Here is a 24,248-nt window from a genome sequence, read left to right on the forward strand (position 1 = left end):
CTCTGGAGTAATTGTTCTCTCTCTTTGATGCAATTAGGACTGAGGTTTTATTGAGGTATCCTGAAGAGTCCCTTTGGTCTCAGAAAGTTCAGACCTTACAAATGGTATCTGACTTTAATCCAGGTTTTGCCAATAATATATAAAGCAGATATCTATTAGGAGCTCTTGAGAAATCTTTTGCTTTCTGAAAAGCATACAGAATGTCACACAGAGTTCTTGCACTCTTGCTGAGACCCCTCTCTCTGTGTTAAAAGTGAAGTAAATACTTAACATTTAAAGATGTTATGACCATAAGGGAGAAGTCAAGAGACCCACAGTCACAGTCCATGGAGTCCTCACTTGCCTGACTTTCTAGAATAGTGCTGACAATATAGTATAGTATTATCTTATTGCCATCTAACATAAGTAAAACCTTTTGGATAAAATGTGTTAAAATTTCTGCTACCTGCAAATCGTGTTCTTCTTACATATTTAGATATTCATTAAGCAATGTCTCTTTCTGTGTTAATAATAAACGTGATTCTCAATTGGCCAGCAGTTTTACTTCTCCAACATTAATAGTTAATTCTCTGTGGAAAATACCAATAAGTAACTTTGTTAAGGAATTTTACATGTATACCTTAATCAGTAAGCCTGAAACAATTAAGGTCAAGAGTGGTAAATAAATGTTATGTAATGTTTAATGGTAATTGTTAGAAAAAACTAATGTAGGGTTGTTGTTCAGTTACTCAGTTGTGTCTTACTCTTTACAACCCATGAACTGTAGCATGCCAGGCTTCCCTATCCTTCACTGTCTCCTGGGATTTGCTCAGATTCATGTCCATTGAGTCTATGGTGCCATCCAAACATCTCATCCCCTGTCTCCCCCTTCTCCTCCTGCCCTCAATCTTTCCCAGCATCAGGATCTTTTCCAGTGAGTCAGCTCTTAAAATCACGTAGCTAAAGTACTGGAGCTTCAGCTTTAGCATCATTACTTCCAGTGATTATTAAGGATCAATTTCCTTTTAGATTGACTGTTTTTATCTCCTTGCTGTGTTAGGGACTCTCAAGGGTCTTCTCCAGCAATGTAATTTGAAAGCTCCAATTCTGGGGTACTCAGCCTTTTTTATAGTCCAACTCTCACATCCGTACATGACTGTTGGAAGAATCATAGTTTTAACTATATGGACCTTGGTTGACAAAGTGATGTATCTGCTTTTTAATACACTGTCTAGGTTTGTCATATTTTTTCCCACAGAGCAAGCATCTTTTAATTTCATGGCTGCAGTCACCATCCGCAGTGATTTTGGAGCCCAAGAAAAAAAAATCTGTCAGTAATTCCAGTTTTTCCCTAGTATTTGTCATGAAGTAATGGCACTGGATGCCATGATCTTAGTTTTTTGAATGTTGAATTTTAAGCCAGCTTTTTCACTCTCTTTCACTTTCATCAAGAGGTTCTTTCGTTCCTCTTCACTTTCTGCCATTAGGGTGATGTCATCTGCATATCTGAGGTTATTGATATTTCTCCTGCTCATTTTGATTCCAGCTTGAGCTTCATCCAGCCCCACATTCACATGATACTCTACATATAAGCTATCAAGTAGGGTGACAATATACAGCCCTGATGTACTCCTTTCCCAATTTGGAGCCAGTCCATTGTTCCATGTCTGATTCTAACTCCTGCTTCTTGACATGCATACAAGTTTCTTAGGAGGCAGGTAAGGTGGTCTGGTATTCCCATCTTTTTAAGAATTTTCCACAGTTTGCTGTGATCCACACAGTCAGAGGCTTTACCATAGTAACTGAAGTAGAAATAAATGTTTTTTATGGCATTCCTTTGCTTTCTCAAGGATTCAGCAGATGTTGGCAATTTAATCTCTGGTTCCTCTGCCTTTTTTAAATCTAGCTTGTACAACTGGAAGTTCTATGTTTATGTACTGTTGAAGCTTAGATTGAAGGATTTTGAGCATCACCTTGCAAGCATGTGAAAGGAGTGCAATTGTGGGGTCGTTTGAACTTTTTTGGCATTGCCCTTCTTTGAGTTTGGGATGAAAATTGACCTTTTCGAGTCCTGTGCTAGCCTGAGTTTCAAATTTGCTGGTACTAAGAACTGTACAAAAAAGATCTTTATGACCCAGATAATCACGATGGTGTGATCACTGACCTAGAGCCAGACATCCTGGAATGTGAAGTCAAGTGGACCTTAGAAAGCATCATTACAAACAAAGCTAGTGGAGGTGATAGAATTCCAGTTGAGCTATTTCAAATCCTAAAAGATGATGCTGTGAAAGTGCTGCACTCAATATGCCAGCAAATTTGGAAAACTCAGCAGTGGCCACAGGACTGGAAAAGGCCAGTTTTCATTCTAATCCCAAAGAAAGGCTCAAAGAATGCTCAAACTACCGCACAATTGCACTCATCTCACATGCTAGTAAAGTAATGCTCAAAATTCTCCAAGCCAGGCTTCAGCAGTAAGTGAACCGTGACTTTCCAGATATTCAAGCTGGTTTTAGAAAAGGCAGAGGAACCAGAGATCAAATTGCCAACATCTGCTGGATCATAGAAAAAGCAAGAGAGTTCCAGAAAAACATCTATTTGTGCTTTATTGACTATGCCAAAGCCTTTGACTGTGTGGATCACAACAAACTGTGGAAAATTCTGAAAGAGATGGGCATACCAGACCACCTGACCTGCCTCTTGAGAAACCTATATGGAGGTCAGGAAGCAACAGTTAGAACTGGACATAGAACAACAGACTGGTTCCAAATAGGAAAAGGAGTATGTCGAGTCTGCATACTGTCACCCTGCTTATTTAACTTATATGCAGAGTACATCATGAGAAACGCCGGACTGTAGGAAGCATAAGCTGGAATCAAGATTGCCGGGAGAAATATCAGTAACCTCAGATATGTAGATGACACCACTCTTATGGCAGAAAGTGAAGAAGAACTAAAAAGCCTCTTGATGAAAGTGAAAGTGGAAAGTAAAAAAGTTGGCTTAAATCTCAACATTCAGAAAATGAAGATCATGGCATCCAGTTCCATCACTTCATGGGAAATAGATGGGGAAACAGTGGAAACAGTGTCAGACTTTATTTTTCTGGGCTCCAAAATCACTGCAGATGGTGACTGCAGCCATGAAATTAAAAGATGCTTACTCCTTGGAAGGAAAGTTATGACCAACCTAGATAGCATATTCAAAAGCAGAGACATTACTTTGCCAACAAAGTTTCATCTAATCAAGGCTATGGTTTTTACTGTGGTCATGTATGGATGTGAGATTTGGACTGTGAAGAAGGCTGAGTGCCGAAGAACTGATGCTTTTGAACTTGGTGTTGGAGAAGACTCTTGAGAGTCCCTTGGACTGCAAGGAGATCCAACCAGTCCATTTTGAAGGAGATCAGCCCTGGGATTTCTTTGGAAGGAATGATGCTAAAGCTGAAACTCCAGTACTTTGGCCACCTCATGCGAAGAGTTGACTCATTAGAAAAGACTCTGATGCTGGGAGGGATTGGGGGCAGGAGGAGAAGGGGACGCCAGAGGATGAGATGGCTGGATGGCATCACTGACTCGATGGACGTGAGTCTGGGTGAACTCTGGGAGTTGGTGATGGACAGGGAGGCCTGGCGTGCTGTGATTCATGGGGTCGCAAAGAGTCGGACACGACTGAGTGACTGAACTGAACTGAACTGAACTGAGTGTAGCACTTTCACAGCATCATCTTTTAGAATTTGAAATAGCTCAGCTGGAATTCCATCACTTCCACTAGCTTTGTTCTTAATAATGTTTCCAAAGGCACTTGACTTCACACTCCAGGATGTTGGCTGTAAGTGAGTGACCACACCATCCTGGTTATCCAGGTCATTAAGACTTTTTTGGGACAGTTCTATATATTCTTATCCCCTCTTCTTAATGTCTTCTGTTTCTGTTAGGTCCTTACTGTTTCTGTACTTTACTGTGCCAATCTTGGCATGAAATGTTGTCTTGTTTTCCCTAATTTTCTTGAAGAGATCTCTAGTCTTTCCCATTCTATTTTTTCCCTCTGTTTCTTTGCATTGTTCACTTAAGAAGGCTTTCTTATCTCTCCTTACTATTCTTTGGAACTGCACATTCAGATGGGTTTATCTTTCTTTTTCTTCTTTGCTTGTTGCTTTTCTTCTTTGTTCAGCTATTTGTTAGGCTTCCTCAGACAACCATTTTGCCTTGTTGCATTTCTTTTTCTTGGAAATGGCTTTGATCACCACCTCCTGTACAATGTTATGAGCCTCCATTCATTGTTCTTCAGATACTCAATCAGATCTAATCCCTTGAATTTGTCACTTCCACTGTATAATCATAAGAGATTTACCTGAATTGCCTAGTGGTTTTCCCTATTTGCTTCAATTTAAGTTTGAATTTTGCAATAAAGAGTTAATGATCTGAGCCACAGTCAGCTCCTGGCCTTATTTTCACTGACTGTATAGAGTTTTCCATCTTTGGCTGCAAAGAATATAATTGATCTGATGTCAGTGTTGACCATCTGATGATGTCCTTTTACAAAGTCATCACTTGTGTTGTTGGAAGAGGGTGTTTGCTATGACCAATGCACTCTCTTGTTAAAACTCTGTTAGTTTTTGCCTCACTTTATTTTGTACTACAAGGCTAAACTTGCCTATTTCTCTAGGTATCTCTTGACTTCCTACTTTTGCATTCCAGTCCCCGATGATGCAAAGGACATCATTTTTTGACATCATTTCTAAAAGGTCTTTAGGTCTTCATGAAAGAAAATGAAGTCTTTCAATTGTGTCCAACCCTTTGCGACCCCATGGACTGTAGCCTACCAGGTTCCTCCATCCATGGGATTTTCCAGGCAAGAATACTTCATATAACTGATAAAATTCATTTTCTTTGGCATTAGTGATTGGAGCATGGACTTGGATTATGGTGGTATTGTATGGCTTGCCTTGGAGATGAACCAAAATCATTGTCATTTTTGAGACTGCACCCAAGTACTGCATTTTGGAGTCTTCTGTTGACTATTTGGCCTACTGCATTTCTTCTAAGGGATTCTTGCCCACAGTAATAGATATAATGGTCATCTGAATTAAAGTTTCCCCTTCTAGTACATTTTAGTTCAATGATTCTTAAAATGTCAGTGTTCACTCTTGCTATCTCCTGTTTGACCACTTCCAATTTACCTTGATTCATGGTCCTAACATTCCAGGTTCCCATGCAGTATTGTTCTTTACAGCATCAGACTTTACTTTCACCACCAGATACATTCACAACTGGGTGTCATTTCTGCTTTGGCTCAGCCTTTTCATTCCTTCTGGAGCTATTTCTCTGCATTTCTGCAGTAACATATTGGCCAGTTAGTGATCTAGGGGGTTCATCTTTCAGTTTTGTACCTTTTTACCTTTTCATACTGTTCATGGGGTTCCCAAGAATGTTGAACTGGTTTGCAGTTTACGATTTTATCCACAACTGATATTCACAGAGCATGACAAGTGTATGTGCCTTCAGTGGTATTTTACCAATAGCTAAACTGAGGTAGAAAGACTAGATCCATTTAATAGGAGATACAATGAGTCAAAGTATTAATAAGCTTTTTTTTTTTTTTTTTACATAAAGGACACAGCCCTGAAAATGATGGTCTCTTAACTGCTCTTAAAGCCATTGGAATTAATTATATTCTTTTTTACCTATTATAAAATCTGTACTTAGATAGAGATAGCCATACCAAAAATAAAAAATAAATAAGACACCAATATCCTAGTATCTTAAATAATGATATCACTAATTTTTTAATTAATTGAATCAGTTGCTTTACTAAGTTTGGCCACATTCATAGGTTAATAGGTAATTTCATTTCCAAAATAAATTCATTATTCTTTTAAGATACTAACATTTTACAGTCTTTAACTTATATGATTATTTTTTGATGTCTTCTTGATACATAGCACTACGAAGAAGGTTTGTTGCTAGACATTTCATGTGTTGAGAAAAAAAATTAACAAACTACAGCTAATATAATTTCATACAGAGAACATGCACCATAAAAGTCCCATTGTTTGAAGTGAGATCTCATAGTCATATCATCCATGTATTCTATCAAGAAGGGATAGAGAGGAAATTGCAGTAACACCCAGCATACTGTGCTCAGTTGAAAATGATTATAATATTATGCAGCAATTTAAACCTTCTCTTTGTAGATGTGAAGGCAAACCATATATATTTGCAAAATGTTCTGTGTTTAAGAGAATTCTGTTTGCTCTGAGAGAAATTGCATGTAGAAAATGAAAACAACAAATATATAGACTTTTTTCTTTGAGATTTATATCAAAAATTATCAAAAAGCACACAGGAATTTTAGATATAGAAGATGTATAGATCCTTTATCATTTGTATTTTATAGAAGACATTAAATCATAATTTAAAAGCATTTTTGTTGTTTTTGTTACTTTTTACTTATTATTTGAAAAGCAGGATACACTATGGAGAGGAATCTGTTGAGTTGAGTCAGTACTTCCTTTTTAATTCAGTGTGATTCTAGGAAGATAGCAAATCTTCTTGGGATGATTGTGCAGCTCTGTGTGACCAACATCCAAGAAACAGAGCCAGTTTTCCTGTGCTTATTATTCTGGGCAGAACTCCTAGCACACAGAGAAAAGCTGTGGAGATCAAGGTTAGTGGGCAATTGTTATCTACTAATTAAATTTTTTAAAGAAAAGGAGATAGATCTTGATAAATTAATCATACATTAGAGTTAAATATTGCCAGTGGAATTTCCCCTGGCATATAAATCTAAAAATAAAAACCCTTTTATCATCAAGCTACTTTATGAAAATAATAAAATATTGGAGCAATTTTCCTTGACATCCCTGCAATAAGAACTTGAAAGTGTTCAGAAACATAATACTGCAGTACTGTCAGCATTGATTTGTACACTCAAACCAGCATAGAACTTGATTCTTCCAAGGAAAGTATTCCATGGTAATAATTGGAAACCTGTGTTTGCTGACTTATTTGACTCAGGGTCATGAAAGATTTTTGATAGAACATTCCTATAAATTCACATTCGAGGACAATCCTCCTGCAATTCTGTTTTGACATGATGAGAGTAAAACGTCTGTCCTGCCCTCCTCAGCCAAAATACTGTGAACAAAGTAAAACAATGCTCATGGTAGAACCTTGTCTCTGAAACCTTCATGCAATACTACTCTAGGTGTGGGACCACATCAATGGGAAACTCAAATTGATTTTAAGAACTATCAAGAATGGCACTCATGGAAAAATTCAGTTCACATTTTAGTGTCAAGGGGATACTAAAAATATGTATCCCCTTTTTGATTCTAAAAATATGTCACTGATAATTCAAATTTTAAAGTCCCAGCTATAATTTGAATTGTTAGTAACAAATAAAGAAAAAAAAATTTCACCTGAAAGCTCGGAATCCTTAAGTTCATCTACGGAAGTTTTTATAATTCTTATTTTGCATTTCTTAATGGAAAACAATAAATAAATAAAATAATTCCACATGGCAAAAGTAGCTATGCTCTTTCTGTCCATTTTAAAATTTGCTGTAGAAATACCTATCAAAAGAAAATCTAGCAGTGATTTCTTGAGTCAGACTTCTGAGGGTTTCACAAGGTCCCACTAGCTTCCCAATGGGACAAACTTCTTCATATTTTTATATACATTGCCTAAAATAGGTCACTAGCAAAGCACACAGTTCTTAGCAATGCAGAGAAACATGTGATGTGTTTGTAGAATTATGTAACAAATGTATATGACTTGACTTAATAGAACGGATACTTGGTGTGTTCCAAAGCAGACTAGACATTAAAAATGGTATCTAAATAATGAACATATGAATAAGAAGTAAAAAGAGAAAAGTAAAGAGTATATTTTATGAGACAAATATGGCAAATATCTTTGTCTCTGTAGTGAAAATGTTCATTTTTATGTCCTGCTTCTACAAAAATGGCTCCAACTATAAATGTATACTTAGTATTCTTGATAGCTTCAATCAAAAGTTGTGAATTTATTTCTCTCATACTTTTTCAACCAATCTTTGAGGATGCATTTATCTCATAGTTTTTCAATTGGTTCTCTGATCCAGAATCAGTGTTGAAATCAAAACCGACCATATGAAAATATCATATCACTGCCTTCAGTTTTAAAACCTGTGTGCACACTCATTATGTTTTACTTTATTACATTCTTATATTCTTACATTTTTGATATAGTTTGAATAATAAAAATGAAAGCCATTTTTATAGTACTGAGTATTCTCTTTATACCAAATCACATGCAAAAAATATAATAAAACACTTTTAAGTATTTTTAGCTGAGGCATTGTGATAAAATTCAGCACAGTAAGTGCATACTTTTGTTATTTTACAAAACTGTCTTGCAAAATCATTGAAAGAGGGATGAATTTGAATTCTAATAATCATTGATGGCTTTTTAGCATTTTCTGTCAACATTTTTGCAATAATTTATTTTAATTTTATTTTTATGAGAATAAAGATCTACAAAATTCAGTTAAAATATTTAAATATAATCAATCAGATAAAATAATTTGGGGACATATTACTCCACCTTATCTAGAACAAAATTATTGGAATATTTTTTCTCAAATGAAAGGAAATTTAAGTAAATATGATTAATGGTTTGACCTATTTCATCAGCTAACAGGCCAGTCCTTTAGGCATTAAAATACACTACTTATAGCAGTGTGCAAATTTTAAGCAGTATTTGAAATCTCATTTTGAGATGTTTGCAAGTGTCAAGAGTACATACAAATGCATTAATGAAAATGTTTTCTCTGTTATAAAGTTTAGTGTGAAAAGAAAGTGAAGTCGTTCAGTCATGTCTGACTCTTTGTGACCCCACGGACTGTAGCCTACCAGGCTCCTCCATCCATGGAATTTTCCAGGCAAGAATACTGGAGTGGGTTGCCATTTCCTTCTCCAGGAGATCTTCCTGACCCAGGGGATGAACCTGGGTCTCCCACACTGTAGGCAGATGCTTTACCATCTGAGCCACCAGGGAAGTCCTGGTGAAAACCTTGTAAAATCTTTCAACTCCTTCATCTGGCCAATTATTCAGAATACATTAAGCAAAGTATGTAAGTAAATATTTTTTGAGATCAACTCTAATAATAACAGAAAACCATTCATTTTAATGAAAGTACATCAGCCAAAATTGAAAATCATAAATATATGGTCTCAAATCTATTTTCTTTCTTACATCTTCTTTAATCTTCTCTTGCTTCTTCAGAGTCATTCAGTAATATAATTTGTAAAAAACATTGTATATACATTATTTTAAGATTAATTATATCTTAAATATATATATTTGAGATATAATAATATAATATATAATTATATTATATGATTATTATAATATATAATATATATAAGATATAATTATATATATTATATATATAAGATATATATTTAAGATATATATAACATCATAAGATGAAAGACTTTGGTTATGAAAATGAAAGAAATTAGCTCATCTTTAAGACACAGTAAATATCATCTAGTTAAATTTGCCCATTCCCGTCCATTTTAGTTCACTGATACCTAAGATGCTGATAGTCAATCTTGCCATCTCCTGCTTGACTGCATCCAATTTACCTTGATTTATGGACCTAATATTCCAGGTTCCTATGCATCACTGTTCTTTACAGCATCAGATTTTACTTTCAACATGACACATCCACAACTGAGAGTCATTTCCTCTTTGGCCCAGCTGTTTCGTTCTTTCTGAAGCTATTAGCAGTTGTCCTCTGTACTTCCCCAGTAGCGTATTGGACACCTCCCAACTTGGGGGCTCATCTTTCAGTGTCATATTTCTTTGCCTTTTTATACAGCTCATGGGGTCCTCACAGCAAGTATAAGGGGGTGGTTTGTCATTCCCTCCTCCAGTGGATTATGTTTTGTCAGAACTCTCCACTTTGACCTATCCATCTTGGGTGACCCTGCATGGCATGGCTCATAATAAGGCTGTGATCCATTGTTACATAAGCTAATGTAAAAGCTCCGCTGTAATTTCCTCATATTTACAGTTCCTATATAAATATAAAATAAAATGTATAGGCTGTGTAAAATCCTATAAAACATGTATATGCAAAACAAGTGTACTAATTTAAGTGAAAGTTTAAATCAAGGATTGCTCCATGAAATAAAAGAGATTTGTTTTATATGCAATGTGTATTTTAAACTGTAACATTATCTCGATTAGGTCAATACTTTTTTCTTGTGATACAATCCAATACAAGAGTTCTACAAGAGTATATTTTATTTCTTCAATGTATCTTTTATATGTTTCCCCCATTCTCTCTGTTGCCAAATGTATAAGAACAGTAGTTCCTAGCCATTTTCCTCTTCTAAAGGTTATTTATAATCTACTCAATTATTGACTGTACTATTTCTGCTTCATGGAAAAAAACTCAAGATTTATACTGTGTTTTTCTCTCCCACACTAGGAAGTTTTCTAATATTATACAATATAAAGTTAAGCTTTATTCCAGTGAGCCAAGAATGGAAGGTGTCGTTCTGGCTTTTGTTTGCTGGTATGCCCATCATAGCATATTCACAAATGCCATTTGATTTAGTAGGTAAGCATTTCCCTGATTAGGGAAGAAACTGGTACAATTTTAATTCCAGGGCTGAAAATATAAGGGAAACTTATCAAATGATGTGAGGGGACAGAAGAAGTTTAAATCATGCAAGATCTCAATGTCTTTTGTAAAACTTGGACAGTACCACTTGCATCACAACCAAACCAAATGAGGAACATGGAATTTGATGCATAGCTAACTTTATTATGATTTTTGTTACATTTACCCACTGTTGACACATCAGTGTTAAAGTAATAAATGCCAGTGAGATTAGGGGAATAAGCCTTTCTTAACTAATATGACAAAATTCAAAAGGAACTACAAACTCCATGAAAATAAGTAGTAAGTGTTAGTCGCTCATTCATGTATGACTCTTGACGACCCCATGGATGGTAGCCCACCAGGCTCCTCTGTCCATGGAACTCTCCACTTAAAAATACTGGATTGGATTGCCATTCCTGTCTCCAGGTAATCTTCCCAACCCAGGGATTGAACCTGGGTCCCCTGCCTTGCAGGCAGATTCTTTACCATCTGAACCACCAATTCTCAAAAGGAAACTATGATCAAGTTTTGCACCTAAGTAAAATTATTTATGTTCTTGAAAAATTGATGTCTACACATGATAAGTGCATGTGGTATGAATATAGGAGATGGGCTAATTACAGAGATATATTAGGTGGCATGAATACAAAAGGGAATTACTCATGATTCATATTTTAGTAGTTTCACTGTTTTATGGAAAATGTACATAAAATTAGTGTGCTATAACTTTGGTTTATTTTCTACTCTATTCCACAGAGAATTTACAGTGAGGAACACCCACTAGTCTGCTTTGAAAAGGGGAAGGTTTAGTATGATTTTTTTGTCTCCTGTGCACAGGTACAGGTGTGATAGATATATGCCAAGAAAAAAATAGGACATATACATCTTTAGATCAGAAAGCTTAAAAGAGGGTTAGAAGGATATAGTCAGAAGACTTTGATAAGGATAATATGAGATAAAATTGTGTTCATATTAAAATATAGGGAAAAATACCCCCAAATAACCTGTGGCACACAGAGTTCAGTTCAGTCACTCAGTTGTGTCCGACTCTTTGCGACCCAGGCCTCCCTGTCCATCACCAACTCCTGGAGTTTACCCAAACTCATGTCCATTGAGTCGGTGATGCCATCCAACCATCTCATCCTCTGTCGTCCCCTTCTCCTCCTGCCCTCAATCTTTCCCAGCATCAGGGTCTTTTCCAATGAGTCAGCTCTTCACATCAGGTGGCCAAAGTATTAGAGTTTCAGCTTCAGCATCAGTCCTTCCAAAGAACACCCAGGACTGATCTCCTTTAGGATGGACTGATTGGATATCCTTGCAGTCCAAGGGACTCTCAAGAGTCTTCTCCAACACCACAGTTCAAAAGCATCAATTCTTCAGTGCTCAGCTTTCTTTATAGTCCAACTCTCACATCCATACATGACTATTGGAAAAACCATAGCCTTGACAAATGGACCTTTGTTGACAAAGTAATGTCTCTGCTTTTTAATATGCTGTCTAGGTTGGTCATAACTTTCCTTCCAAGGAGTAAGCGTCTTTTAATTTCCTGGCAGCAATCACCATCTGCAGTGATTTTGGAGCCCCCCAAAATAAAGTCTGATTCTGTTTCCACTGTTAGTGGCACATATACTACTCATAGGAATAAATGTCATAAGAAATATACTGAAGAAATACCGGAAAAATAAGACATTTCTGAAAACAGGAGAACAGGTTAAAGTTAAGTGGAGACTCATATAGATTTATTATGAATATTGTAAATTAATTCATTTTTATAAAATTGTTGCTTCAGTTTCTATAAAAAAGTATCATTTTAATGAAATGAAGTATTTCTAATAAATACCTCAGAAGTATATATAAAATGGCAATATTTTGAATATACTTAGTGAAAATATGTCTGATATACATATAACAAAAATATATAGGTAAAATAGAAACTTATTCCTCTGTATATTTTTGAACAAAATAAGCATTCACCATGTCAGCTCCATGATGATTAGAGGTCTAGGGTCCATCTATTAATCTCCTACATCATCTTATGTCACAGATTTTGCTGTTTTCATTTAGTTGCTAAGTCGTGTCTGGCTTTTTGTGACCGTATGGACTGTAGCCCGCCAGGGTCCTTTTTCTATGGGATTTCCCAAGCAAGAATACTGGAATGGGTTGCCTTTTCCTTCTCCCCGGGATCTTCCTGACCAGGGATCGAACCCGCATATACTTTACCACTGAGCCACCTGGAAAGCTCGTGTCACAGGTATCCTCCTGACTTGACTCCTCACAGTCTAATCACACTGGTTTACTTCAGGTATTAAATCTTAATTCCAAGAACATGGGTGAGGAAAATATGAGTCAGCATGTTTTATTTGATTCCCACAAGTTCTGTGCAATTTTTATATAACTGTGATGTATTTTTGACATTGAGACATATATGTATATGTACATATATTGATGTAGATATATATAAATGGTGTATATATATGGTGGTGGTTTAGTTGGTAAGTCATGTCCAGCTCTTGGAAATCCTATAGACTGTAGCCCACCAGACTCCTCTGTCCATGGGATTCTTCCTGCAAGAATACTGGATTGGGTTGCCATTTCCTTCTCCAGGGGATCTCCCTGAACCAGGAATCAAACCTGGGTCTCCTGCAATGCAGGGAGATGGTTTACCAACTGAGCTATGAGGGAAGCCCGGGTATGTGTGTGTGTGTGTGTGTGTATATATATATATAATATATAATCTGTATAATTGGTCAGGGATCTATTACTGAGAACTAGGTCAGAATGATTATTGGGAAATGCAAATAAAGTATTTCTCACAACATTTAAGGAGAAATAAAGGGGAATAAAAGAGAACTTGTCTTACTGGATATTAAAGTTTCTTTGTGTTTTTCATAATTTAAAATGTGCGGTATTTGTGTAACTATTGAGTAGAAGGGATTTACCTGGTGGTCCAGTGGTTAAGATTATTCGCTTCCATTGCAGAAGGCATGGATTTGATCCCTGATCAGGGAAATAAGATTCAGCATGTTGCACAGCCAAAATGAAAAAAAAAAAAAAAAAGATAGATGAGTCAGTGGAAGAAGATGTCTTTGAAAGTCAATATTTTCTTTTAGGAGGAAAATCAGTAAGTTCTATCAGGCAATGAAAGTTTTTTCTTAGAGCTGAGTAGGCTATCTCAGCTCCACAGATAACAACTGTAAACTCTTGACCAGATTCTGAAGCAGTTATTTAACTACTTTAAATCTCAGGAAGTGAACAAAGAAAGATTTTGAAAGGAAGCTAAAATTTGGGAGAATGGACAAGCATGGAGTAAATTTTCTGTGCTTGAAATATTGACATAAATGCAAGCTGTGGCATAGCAAGGATGGCATGACAAAACATCAATAGGAAATGTTCTGTTTTTCTGGCCTAAGATGGACAGAGCATGAGGTGGCAGCAGATCCTGGGAATGAGGGGAGTATCCCAGAAAAAGACTACCCAAGAAGGGGAAGATTATTACTCTTTATGAACTCTGCACATTGCTGGCTGATGAGCAGACAGCTCAGAAGAAAGAGAAAAATAAAAACAACTGATCTGCTATTTATGATTCTGTCTTCTGCCAAAAAGACACATTTGTTCTCAGGTATATTTGGATGTACTGACTGCTTAAAGTGTTGTTGCTCAAATGGTAAATTGTGTCCACCTTGATGCAACCCCATGACTTTGTGTTACTACCACTCAATGGGGGAAAGTAAGAGAATTCAGACTCCATTTCATAATATAACAGTGCAATGGTAAAGAATCTGCCTGCAATACAGGAGATGTGAGGGACACAAATTCAGTCCCTAGGTTGGGAAGATCCCCTGGAGTAGGAAATGGCAACCCACTCAAGTATTCTTGCCTGGAAGACTACATGGACAGAGGAACCTGGAGGGCTACAGTCCATGGGATTGCAAAGAGCTAGACAGGACTGAACAACTGAGCATGCACAAGATAAAATTTAAAAATTGCATGAAAAAAGACCTTAGAATAAAAAGAAATATAACTTGGGTGCAACCTCAAAAATTACAGAATGATGTCGGTTACTCTCAAGACAAACCATTCAGCATTACAGTAATCTAAATCTATGCCCCAACCACTGATGCTGAAACTGAAATTGATGGGTTCTATGAAGACCTACAACCCTTTTCAGAATTTAACCTCAAAAAAATGGGTCCTTTTCATCATGGGGATTGGAATGCAAAAGTAGGAAATTGAGAAATACCTGGAGTAACAGGCAAGATTGGCCTTTGAGTACAAAATGAAGCAGGGCAAAAGCTAACAGAATTTTGTCAAGAGAACACAATGGTAATAGCAAATCCCTTTTCCAAAAACCCAAGAGACAACTCTACACATGGACATGACCAGATTGTCAATACAAAAATCAGATTGATTGTGTTCTTTGCAGCCAAAGATGGAGAAGTTCTATACAGTCAGGAGAAAAAAGACTTAGAGCTGACTATGGCTCAGATCATGAGTTCCTTATTGGAAAATTGATCCTTCCTTTGAAGAAAGTAGGGCGAAATACTAGGCAGTTCAGGTAACACCTAAATCAAATCCTTTATGATTATATGGTGAAAAGAAATAGATTCAAGGAATTAGATCTGGTAGACAGAGTGCCTGAAGCACTATGGACAGAGGTTCCTAACATTGTGCTGGAGATGGTGACCAAAACCATCTCCAAGAAAAAGAAATGCAAGAAGGTAAAGTGATTATCTGAGGAGGTGTTACTAATTGCTGAGGAGAGAAGAGACGCAAAAGGCAAGAGTAAAAGGGAAACATATACCCAAGTGAATGCAAAGTTCCAGAGAATAGCAAGGAGATATAAGAAGACTTTCTTAAGTGAACAGTGAGGAACAGAGGAAAACAATAGAATGGGAAAGACTAGAAATCTCTTCAAGAAAACTGGACTCTGTTGGAGAGGGAGAGGGTGGGAAGATTTGGGAGAATGGCATTGAAACATGTATAATATCATGTATGAAACGAGTTGCCAGTCCAGGTTCGATGCACAATACTGGATGCTTGGGGCTGGTGCACTGGGACGACCCAGAGGGATGGTATGGGGAGGGAGGAGGGAGGAGGGTTCAGGATGGGGAACACATGTATACCTGTGGCGGATCCATTTTGATATTTGGCAAAACTAATACAATATTGTAAAGTTTAAAAATAAAATAAAATTAAAAAAAGAAAAAGAAAACTGGAGAGATCAAGGGAACATTTCATGCAAGGATGGGCACAATAAAAGACAGAAATGGTAAGGACCTAACAGAAGCAAAAGAGATTAAGGAAAGGTGGCAAGAATACACAGAAGAACTATACAAAAAAGGTCTTGATGACCTGGATAACCACAGTGGCATGATCAGTCACCCAGTGCTTGGACATCCTGGAGTGTGAAGTCAAGTAGGCCTTAGGAAGCATTAAAAAGTAAAAGTAAAGTAAAGTAAAGGTGAAGTTGCTCAGTCGTGTCTGACTCCTTGTGACCCCATGGACTGCAGCCTACCAGGCTCCTCCGTCCATGGAATTTTCCAGGCAAGAGTACTGGAGTGGGTTGCCATTTCCTTCTCCAGAGGATCTTCCCGACCCAGGGATTGAATCCACGTCTCCCACATTGTAGGCAGAAGCTTTAGCATCTGAGCCACCAGGGAAGTCCTTTAGGAAGCATTACTAAAAACAAAACTAGTGGAAGTGATAGAATTCCAGCTCAACTATTTCAAATTCTGAAATATGATGCTGTTAAAGTGTTGCATTCAATATGCTAGCAAATTTGGAAAGCTCAGGCCTGGCCACAGGACTGGAAAAGGTCAGTTTGCATTCCAATTTCAAAGTACAATGCCAAAGGATGTTCAAACTACCCTACGGTTGTGCTCATTTCACATGCTACTAAGTACTAAGGTTTTACTCAAAATTCTTCAAGCTAGTCTTTAGCAGTACATGAACTGAGAACTTCCAGATGTGCAAGCTAGGTTTCAAAGAGGCAGAGGAATCAGAGATCAAATTGCCAGCATTCGTTGGATCACAGAGAAGGCAAGGGAATTCCAGAAAAACATCTTCATCTGCTTCATTGACTATGCTAAAGCCTTTGACTGTGTGTGTCACAACAAACTGGGAAAGTCTTAAATAGATGCCAGTGCCAGACCACCTTGCCTGTCTCCTGAGAAGCCTCTATGTGAGTCGAGACACAACAGTTAGAACCAGACAGGGAACAACGGACTGGTTCCACTTTGAGAAAGGACTAATAAGCCTCTTGATGAGGGTGAAAGAAGACAGTAAACAAATTGGCTTGAAAGTCAACATGAAAAAAAAAAACTTAAGATCATGGCATCTGGTCCCATCACTTCATGGCAATGGAAGTGGAAAAATTGGAAATAGAGAAAGATTTAATTTTCTTAGGCAGCAAAATCATGCAGACGGTGACTGCAGCCATGGAAATAAAAGACAACTGCTCCTTGGAAGGAAACTTATGACAAACCTAGACAGCATATTAAAATACAGAAACATCAGTTTGCTGACAAAAGTCTATATAGTCAAAGATATGGTTTTTGCCAGTGGTCATGTATGGATGTGAGAGTTGGACCACAAAGAAGGCTGAACTTGGAAGAATTGATTGATGCTTTAGAACTGTGGTGTTGAAGAAGACTCTTGAGAGTCTCTTGGACAGCAAGGAGATCAAACCAATCAATCCTAAAGGAAATCAACCCTGAATATTCATTAGAAGGACTGATGCTGAAGCTGATGCTCTAGGACTTGGGCCACCTGCTGTGAAGAGCCAGCTCATTGAAAAGGCCCTGATGCTGGGAATGATTGAAGGCAAAAGGACAAGAGAGTGACAGAGGATTTCATGGTTCAATAACATCACTGAATCAGTAGACATGAATCTGAGCAAATTCATTGAGTCTGCAGTGATTCATAATAGTAACATCAAAGATTACTGATCAGAGATCACTGTAACATAAAATAACAACATTGAAAAATTTTGAAATACTGTGAAAATTACTAAAATGTGACATAGAGCCGTGAAGTGAGCAAATGTTATTGGGAAAATTGTGCCAATATACTGGATGCAAAGTTGCCACAAACCTTCAAAACACAGTATCAGTGAAGTGCAGTTATGCTTAATAAAACAAGTGTGCATGCATGCTCAGTCACTTCATCATTTTCAACTCTTTGGGATCCCATAGACTATAGCTTGCCAGGCTTCTCTGTCCACAAGCTTCTCCAGGCAAGAATACTGGAGTTGGTTTCCATGCCCTTTTCCAGGGGATCTTCCAGACTAGGGTTTTTCCTGAGTCTCCTGCCTTGCAGGCATATTCCTTACCACTGAGCCTCCAGAGAAATCCAATAAAATGACATATTCCTATCTTCTGCATGGTCCTGTACTCTACGTTCTGGGCTCTTCTACCTTTTTAATAATCATTTTCTTTGTTATGAAGTATAGTGTCTGTCTGAAGCTAGGTAATTTTATCAGGCTTCTTTCTACTAGTAAATTCCAGAACTCAATGTCCTTTTAAAATTTTGTACTGCCTTGATCTCTTTCACTGTAAGTAACAATCTATTTAGTGATACAAGTCTTTCAGAAACCTTATAGTCTACCAGTGAATATTACTGAAGTTGACTTCATAAAAGGAAAGAAACAGACTCACCAATATCTGAGATCGTCCCTTCTCTACCTTGGGCTGCTCCTGAAATGGCTGAAGGACAAACCATTAAGCATATTAGAGGCTCTGTTATTTGTTTAAGAGGATCTTTGAGGCACACTCTTAATCTTTTTAAATGCCTCTTTAAATTGCATGTTATACAGAAGTAAAGTCTTTGATGTTTCTGAGAAATGAACAAAAAGTTGTATGGAAACACTCATGGTTTATATTTAAACCTCTTTCTCCTGAGAGTGCCCTAGCTTTGAACTTTACAAAGAAGCAATCTGTTAATGTTAGCATCTTTTGCCTATTGGAAAATCTGAAATATTTCAAACCCACAAAGTCCAAGTTCTCTTTTTAAAGTTGTTTCCTCAATTTATCTACCTCTTCCCAAATTTTACTATAAGCAATAAGAAGAAATCAAATGACACCTTCAACACTTAACTTACAGTTCTTCTTAGGTAGATAAATCAGTTCATTAAGCACATATATTTCTTTCCCTGCTATCAAAAATGAAAGCAATAGTATTGCTAAACTCTCTGTCACTCCATAATATAATCGCTTCCTCTATTTTTCAGTAGCATTCCTTTTCAACTGTCACTGCCAGGGTCTTCAAAATCCCCATTTTAACTAGTAGTATTTAGCAATTTAGGATTTACCCTCATTGTCTCGTCCCAATGCCACTCACAACTTTTAAGTTGTTATTTGAAATTGCAAAGGCAATTAAAAGAAAGGGAGAAACATTTGCAATATATATCTGTTTCAAGACTCTTATCCTAAATTAATAAAAATGCTTTCAAATCAATAATAAAACAAATGCCTAATTAAAAATTGGCTAAAAGCTTGACTATATACTTCACCAAAAAAGAATTAAATGGCCTACCAGCACATGATTATGTATTCTAGACCATTAGACATACTTATACCTTCACATTAAATAACTATATAAAATCACTAGTTAAAATGTTAATTATTTATAAATTGAGATAATATGCCTAAACACAGTAAAAAAAAAAAAGAAATAAAATAATAAAAGAAACGTAACCACTTATATGGAAAAAGCAGACAAAAGTTATGCCCCACAAAAAACAAAAGTACACTATTGAACCAGTAATCATGAAAACACACATTTCAAAAATAATTAAAATTAAACTTTGCTTTCTTAACAATTATGTGCTCTTTATGTCAGAAAGAAAGATTTCTGATAATGAATCTTAATATTAATTTGATATTTGATTACTCAGTTGCATGAAAATTTATCTTAAACTTATTTTTTAAAAGACTAAAAATAATGAATGCTTACTTAGCATAGAAAAAATAAACATATATTTCTTATTCCTCATCTTAAAATGATTTGCAGATAATTACTTATTTTATCACTTTATTCTTAAAATTGATTGTAAGTAAAATTAGGAAAGCAACCTTTTAGCTAAACAACTAATATTTTTAATTTTTTAAGTAATCATAATTTTAAAGTTAAAAATTTTGCTTGTGATTCATTCTGAAGCCTCAGAGACCACTAGGATCAAAAGTTGATGAATATCCAAATGTATAACTACACTAATTGTTTGTAGCCTGCATTATTAGCTCAGATGGGTCAATTATGATGCTCATCAAATCCTAATTTATCATTTTTATCACCCTAGAGACTATTTCTGCACTTCCCTACTGCCTCAGACAGTAAAGAATTTGCCTAAAGTGCAGGAGACCCAGGTTCAATCCCTGGGTCAGGAAGATCCCCTGAAGAAGGGAATGGCTACCCATTCCAGTATTCTTGCCTGGGGAATTCCATGGACAGAGGAACCTGGTGGGCTGTGGTCTATGGGGTCTCAGAATTGGACACGGCTGGGCAACTAACACTTTCACTGTATCTATAGAAAGTATACTTATACTGACTGTTATAGATGACTATAACAGCATCTCTACCTCCCCCCAAATTATTTATTCTCTAATCTGACAATGGGATTCCAAAATATAAATATGTGTTATTAAGTATTACAACACTATTAAATTCTCCAAGCCAGGCTTCAACAGTATGTGAGCTGTGTACTTCCAGATGTTCAAGCTGCATTTAGAAAAGAGAGAGGAACCAGAGATCAAATTGCCAACATGCATTGGATCATCAGAGAAGACAATGGCACCCCACTCCAGTACTCTTGCCTGGAGAATCCATGGACAGAGGAGCCTGGTAGGCTGCTGTTCATGGGGTCGCTAAGAGTCGGACACGACTGAGCGACTTCACTTTCATTTTTCACTTTCATGCATTGGAGAAGGAAATGGCAACCCACTCCAGTATTCTTGCCTGGAGAATCCCAGGGACGACGGAACCTGGTGGGTTGCCGTCTATGGGGTCACACAGAGTCAGACACGACTGAAGCGACTTAGCATTGGATCATCAAAAAAGCAAGAGGGTTCAAACATCTACTTCTGCTTTATTGACTATGCCAAAGCCTTTGACTGTGTGGATCACAGCAAACTAGAAAATTCTTAAAGAGATGGGAATGCCTGACCACCTGACCTGCCTCCTGAGAAATCTGTATGCAGGTCAAGAAGCAACATTTAGAACTGGACATGGAACAACAGATTGGTTCCAAATTGGGAAAGGAGTACTTCAAGGCTGTATATTGTCACCCTGATTAATTAACTTATATGCAGAGTACATCATGAGAACTCTGGGCTGGATGAAGCACAAGCTGGAAACAAGATTGCTGGGAGAAATATCAATGACCTCAGATATGCAGATGACACCATCCTTATGTCAGAAAGTGAAAGACAAAAGAGCCTCTTGTTGAAAGTGAAAGAAGAGAGTGAAAAAGTTGGCTTAAAGCTCAACATTCAGAAAACCAAGATCATGGCCTCTGGTTCCATTATTTCATGGCAAATAGATGGGGAAACAATGGACACAGTGACAGACTTTATTTTTTGGCCTCCAAAATCACTTCAGATGGTGACTGCAGCCATAAAATTAAAAGACGCTTGCTCCTTGGAAGAAAAGTTATGACCAACCTAGACAGCATATTGAAAATCAGACATGTTGTTTTGCCAACAAAAGTCCATCTAGTCAAAGCTATGGTTTTTCCATCAGTCATATATGGATGTGAGAGTTGGACTATAAAGAAGGCCGAGCACTGAATAATTGATGCTTTTGAACTGTGATGTTGGAGAAGACTCTTGAGAGTCCCTTGGACTGCAAGGAGATCCAACCAGTCCATCCTAAAGGAAATAAGTCCTAAATATTCACTGGACTGATGCTGAAGCTCCAGTACTTTGACCACCTGATATGAAGAAGGGACTCATTGGAAAAGCCCCTGATGCTGGGAAAGATTGAAAGCGGGAGGAGAAAGGGATGACGGAATTTCATTCCCAAGCACTCCACCCTCATGTCTTAACCATCTCCCCAGTTTCATCTTCAGATACTATTATATTGGGAATTAAGCTTCAACATTTGGATCTGAGGGGACACAGTCAGTCTAGTCCTAACCTATCTGAAAGAAATATTAAAGACTATGTTGAATTCATTCATACAACCTCTGTACATTCAGTACATCAGTTGTTATATAAGTATTCAGGTAGGTACTGTGGATTCTCAAGCATTCCTGCTGTTATGGAGGAGTTTCTTGAGGAAATCTGTATAATATTCTTTTTAAAAAAGTCTTTATTTATTTATTTGTCTGTGTTGGGTCTTAATTGCAGGACATTGTATCTAGTTTCCTGACCAGGGATTGAACCCAGGCCCCCTGTGGAATCATGGAGTCTTAGCCACTGGGCCACCAGGGAGGTCACTTCTTCGTATTTCTGTAAGACCTCAAATCTAGAACAAAACAATAAGAAAAATATTTCATTTAATATATTCATAAGAATTTCTGTATGTTTATATTCACACTACATACATATATATAAATATTGCTAAATTCAGTCATAAATGTAGGTTTCTAAAATAATCACATTGGAAGTAATATATTAAGATACCCAGGAAAAATTACATATACATCTATAAAAATTCACTGTATAAAAATAGAGCATTTGAAAAATGTTGAGAATAAATTTTACTTAATGATTCTTAAATTGACAGGTAAAAATATGTCTTAAAATGCTAGAAAAAGTGATGTAGTTTGTCTCTTAAAATTGGCATCAGTTCTACTTTATTCCAGTAATCTGGCAATCAGAGTAACTTTAATATATATAATGTTAAACATTTAAAAACTAAAGGTCAATCAGTTATATATAATGTTAAACATTTAAAAGCTAAAGTTCAGTTATGTTAGTTTTGAAGTAAATATTCAAATAAATTTTTGAATATTTTATATATTCTTAAAAAACTAAAAAGAAAACAAGTAGAGATTTTTATACTTTTAAACTTAAGAAATAAAATAGGCTTGGCTGTCTTCCCCTATGAATATATATCTATTTTTTCACTTCCCCTTTACTTTTAAGTAAAATATCTATAACTAACCCTCTAATTTCTAGCTTCAATTTATAAAACAGTTATCAAGAATAACCACCTTCATTTTTTAAAACTATATAATAGAAAAATATATTTTCTAAATTACATAGACATTTTCACATAATTAAAATATAAATAAGCACTTAGAATGAATAACTGCTTTCTCAATGTGGGTCAATATTAAGTCAGGATTTAACACCTGCCTGACATTGTACAGGTTTGCAAATCTGGTGTTATCTGACTTTATAGATCAAACCAGGACTTGTTGTAACTGACAAAGCTTTAATTAGGTTTAGTTTCATGGCCATGTGCCTATTACTCAAATATGTTAACATTTAAAAATTATACCAGTAAGATACTGGCACAACTTCAAGTTCATTTCCCTGCAGTCATTGGAGAGACATAACAAAGAAACAACCAGAATGCTGTCTCAAGTAAAAGTGCATAATACTGTGGGTTGAATATCTACATGAAAATAATAATTTAAGTTTTACTTTGCATGGTAAATGTAAATCAAGAAAATTGCACGTTCAGCAAATGTCAAAGAGATTTGACTTCAGCAAATATTAAAAGAAACAATAACTATCTATGAAGTTACTAAAAGTTATAAGTACTGGTAAGGAAATATCTAGTTATTTGAATGCAAACTAATATATTAGGAATTATTTCTCAACATTATAGTCATTACAGTTATTATTGTCATGCTATAACGTTTAAAATTAGTAAAAGAAAGAACCTGAATATCTAGAAATATATGATTGAATCAAATATGTATTTGGTCTTCATAGACCAAAGCACTGAAGTACTTCTGTCTGTGACAAATGCGCCAAAGCAAAGTATAAAAGGCAATTAGTTAAAAATATGTCTACAAAAAGCAAGTTACTTGTCTTTTGTTTTGTTTTGTTTTATTACATCTTGGTGTCAGCAGACATTTTAGAGGGTAACTGATATTAACTCACTTTTGAGATAAAACCATGCTCCGCAACACCTGTGAAAGATATCTTTCCAGCCTACTTGAGCTTTCCTTCCCTCTTTCACCATCACACCATCATTGCTCCTCTGGGGGATGTTTAATTTTACAAGTCATCAATTCTCATACTACTCTTTGACATCAATACCATGGTGGCATTTCCCTGCACAGATTTGTGAGAAACAATGACTAACATTCATTTACTGGTGTATACTAATAAACACCTTTTTGGTGGCTTTCTATATCATTACTTTAATTCTTATAACAATTGCTTGGGAACATAATAATTCCCGTTTTTACAGAAAAAGAAGTCTAGGCACAGAGGTGAGACTTGACCAAGGCACAGAACTAGTAAATAGGTGACCTGACTCCGAGCCCAGGCAGACTGTCTCCAATATTTATGTTCTCATAATTTAGATACAGTGTATTTTTATTTAGGTATAACTTTCTATGACCTTAATAAGTACTGAATTTTATGAATAATGAGCTGTAATAATATTGGATCTGATACAGAAATACAAAATAAAATGCTCATATTAATTTGATTATT

This window comes from Bos grunniens, chromosome 12 (assembly GCF_055505025.1).
Source record: "Bos grunniens cultivar Pamir isolate PY7600 chromosome 12, Bosgru_T2T1.0, whole genome shotgun sequence".
NCBI classification, from domain to species: domain Eukaryota; kingdom Metazoa; phylum Chordata; class Mammalia; order Artiodactyla; family Bovidae; genus Bos; species Bos grunniens.